The sequence below is a fragment of the Danio rerio genome, chromosome 1 (assembly GCF_049306965.1).
Source record: "Danio rerio strain Tuebingen ecotype United States chromosome 1, GRCz12tu, whole genome shotgun sequence".
In the NCBI taxonomy this organism is placed as follows: domain Eukaryota; kingdom Metazoa; phylum Chordata; class Actinopteri; order Cypriniformes; family Danionidae; genus Danio; species Danio rerio.
In genome coordinates this window covers 16,554,379-16,558,075 of record NC_133176.1, presented here as the reverse complement: position 1 = coordinate 16,558,075, position 3,697 = coordinate 16,554,379, and the positions used below count along the sequence as shown (strand labels likewise).

The following is a 3,697-nucleotide window of genomic DNA, read 5'->3' as shown; positions in this document are numbered from 1 at the left end:
CACAGCAAATTCATCAGAGTTAAATTCTCGGTGTTGAAGCATTTGAGAGTTAAGTGTTGACGTTAAAGAGTTAGATTTTGATAAATAATTATAATAAGAGTTAGAATTGTTTTTATTCAGTGCGAAATCAAGGAGTTATCTTTTCAACACTTGGTGGTGTTATTTCCAACATCCGGGAATTCATGCGGCCCCAGTCACTGAAGAATTTTCCAGACGCCATTTTCCATCTGAGGTTTAGAACAGCAACTGGTGAGTCAAACTACCTAAATGTTGGTATTTTACAGACTTTCTTTAAGGAAATACAGTTGTAAACATGTTGTTAAGTTAATAACTTTAGAATGGAGTTACAATTTTAAACTTCTGCGGTTCATTCATGGTCGTTTGTGTATCTAGCTTAACTGCATTACTATTCACTTCTTTTCAAGAATGTTTTTATATATGCTCACGCATACATAGTGCATAAAAACATCAAATGTACATGTTCAACACATTTCTGTCACGCTTAATGCCATTTTGTGCGTTGTTACCCATCTGTAAAATAAAATCGACACTTCTCCTTTAATTCCAAGCAAACTAGCGAGGGAATCCCCGGAGCCGCCTAACGTTAGCCTACTCTGCCCGGATGCTAACGGCAACACAGGACGGTTTCCATAAGCTCTGGAGAGTTTCTAAAACATATCTGGTGAGTAAATGAGCATATGCTTACTTGTAAAAGGCTTCCTGACTTAAACAAATGATTGTTTGTTATTCGTGTACGTTAATTTGGTTATTTTAAACACCGCGGCCCTTTTAAACTGGTTCATTCGTGGCCGTCCATATACCGTTAGTCCATAACTTAGACTCGTGTGATAACGTACGCTTGAATTATATTAAGTGTTGACAACCATTAAAGTCGGAATGTTAACATTAATGTCTTTAAATGACCGCGTTTGCACTTTATCAGACATTTAACGTTACAGAAGTCTCCCGGAAGTTGCGGGACTAACGTTAACGTTATCCCGCAAATGCACAGAGACTCCCATATGCCCACGTAGATGCCCGCAAATGAATGATAATCTCCCGGATATCGCGCGTCTCCCGCCCGGTCATTAAACACTTTGCACACCCCTCTCCACCGCATCCCTCCCAGCTCTTCAGGTACGTCGCGCGCAAGTCACCCCCACCGCTCTTTAGGTACGTCGCGCGCAACTCATCCCATTGCTCTTTAGGTACTCATCTCTCCCGCTACCTCCCGCAAATCAACTCTGTATCCCCCGAAAATGACTTTTCCCAACTCGGGATGTCTAACGCTAGTAAGTTAAGCTATTTCTGTTGTCAGGAACATCTTAGTCAAGCTTTTTCTCCCGCATGATATTGTGCTTAAAACTATAGGCTAAACTTAGCATGTACTGTACACAACATTTCCTTTTTATTAAAGACAATTTAGTGCGTTGTAAACACACCTGTCTGTAAAATTAATCAACTGATTCATATTTGAGCAGCCTAATGATGATACAGGTTTGATTTGTAGATTTATTATCAATAATCAACATCTGAATCAAAAGATATGTGAAAATGTTTGAGGCATACTTTGTGATGTTCATCTCTCTTTTTTATCTGAAGGTTATGCTTATGTGTTAGATACTAGTGTGTTGTTGTTTTTTAACAGCCACAGTTCTCTATACAATAACACAAGACCCTGTGACGGTGGCTGATTAGAGACGGATGGTGTATTTCCAGAGTTGGTGAAATAACCAAGCACACCTTCTTGGTCATATGTGGTGATAATAATGAAGGTATGTTTGATAAAGTTCTGTATTTGTTTCACATAAGCTGAGAGGGTATTAGAGCATTAGAGAATAACAAATGACATGAAGGTGATAAGTTTTGTATTGTGGGTGAACTGTTACTTAAATAATGTTTTGCTCTGCTTTGCAATTTTTCTCTTCTGCTTATCCTAATATTTTAGATTATATTTGGACCTGAAACATCTGCTAGACTCCAGGAAAGGTGGCGTCAATACTGGACCTGAAAGGGCCTAACAAGTTGAATCTGGTAAAGAAACACGCACACGCACACACACACACACACACACACACACACACACACACACACTTACAGAAAACTGTAAGTTTATGAATATTTTTTACACTGTGGCTAATATTTTGGGGAAGTCAGCATCACTAAATGATATAAAAGATTTTAAGCTCCTCTAAATTTTGCTCCAAGTGTTGTGTTAAATTCAGGATTCTGGACAGACAGCTGCCTGTATTCCCAGTTCTAGTCATAGTGGTTAACCTAATTGTTTTTGGAGATCCAACAGTGATGTATGTGTTTTTTCTACTTTTCCATACCCTGTCACCTCAACCAGCTGGGAGAGTCAAGTTGTGGATCGTCATGTGGATTTTCAAAAGGTGAGTTTAGATTTCTTGAATGTTTTATTTACTTTAAATGTTCTTTTAAATATATCATAGAATTTGATTGCAATTTGTTTTCAAACATTTTTCTTAGTCATGCTGGAGTCTTGAAGAGTTCTTAGATGAGCATCACCCTACAGTATATCCGTGCATCAGGAACCACCAGACGAGCGATCAGCAGCTACTACATCATCATGGATAAAAAGGTCATCCTGTGGCTGGGAAGCACATCTTTCACAGGACATGCTTGATGAGATTTCCTAGCTCCAGTTTGTTTTCACACAAGTTTACAGCATTTATACCTTCATTTAAACTGCTGTGTTTGATATGGAGGACCAAGGAAACACCAAAAGTGAAAGATTTGCACGCCAAGTTGTTTAAAATGTAAGTTCAGAAGAAAACTATGAGTGACGATATATTGAACTTTCAAATTGCTCTGATGAAACATCAAGTTTGGACATCATATTTTGTTGATACTGTCTTTACTAATAAAACATTTAAAGCAAATTTGACATTTTTGCATTTTAAAAATTGAATGAATTGTTGAAGTTGTGAATGTTTTCAAATAAAATGTTTTTTATTTTGTAATTTACAGTCTATTTGACCTTTTTACCATATTTACACTCAAGAGAGTTTAATAAAATAATATATTACACCAGGTGGTGTTAAATATAGTTAAATTTTTTAACTCTGCCCTGAGTTAAAATTAACCCTTACTTCGGTGTCAATGTGCCAACCCTTTTGAAAGTGTTGTTTTAACTCTGTTTTGAGTGGACCCCATGAGACACTTTCAAAGTGTTGAAATTAACACCCATAGAGTTGTTTTGGGTCCCCATATTTTGCTGTGTATTTTCATTCAAAGATCACATGTTTGGTAACAGGGGCGTAGAGTCTGGGAATTGCAGGGTATGCGCATTCATTTGGTGCTGAGCGGATTCTGAGATCTTTTAATTAAAATGCGGGAATTAATAATAAAAGAAATATCAGTGTATTTACACTGTAAAAAATGTATTGTTCCACACAATTCATGAATTTTGTCCCAACAAAAATTGATTAAGTTAGCTTAACACTTTTAACAACTTTATGTAGATTGACAATAGAAAAGTTAAATTGTCCCAATGAAATGTCAAGAATTGTGTTGTTTCAGCTCATTTTAAATAAGTAGTTTGAACAAGCAAATATATATTTACTGTTCATTTTCTACTGTTCCCTCTACCCTCTACTGTTCATTTTAAAGACGAAATGCAGCCATACGTTCCTCTCGCTACATAATTTGTGCTCTCCAGAAATGTATATAGGGC

General features: G+C 36.8%; 1 long non-coding RNA gene across 1 annotated transcript; it reads left to right on the top strand.

Moving 5' to 3' along the window:
* Positions 1 to 211: 211 nt before the first annotated feature.
* Positions 212 to 2,908, top strand: LOC137495476 (uncharacterized). The gene is made up of 6 exons (XR_011015279.2): positions 212 to 249; positions 570 to 682; positions 1,649 to 1,775; positions 1,949 to 2,034; positions 2,351 to 2,393; positions 2,491 to 2,908. It is a non-coding gene; the product is annotated as an uncharacterized lncRNA (long non-coding RNA).
* The last annotated feature ends 789 nt before the right edge of the window (positions 2,909 to 3,697 follow it).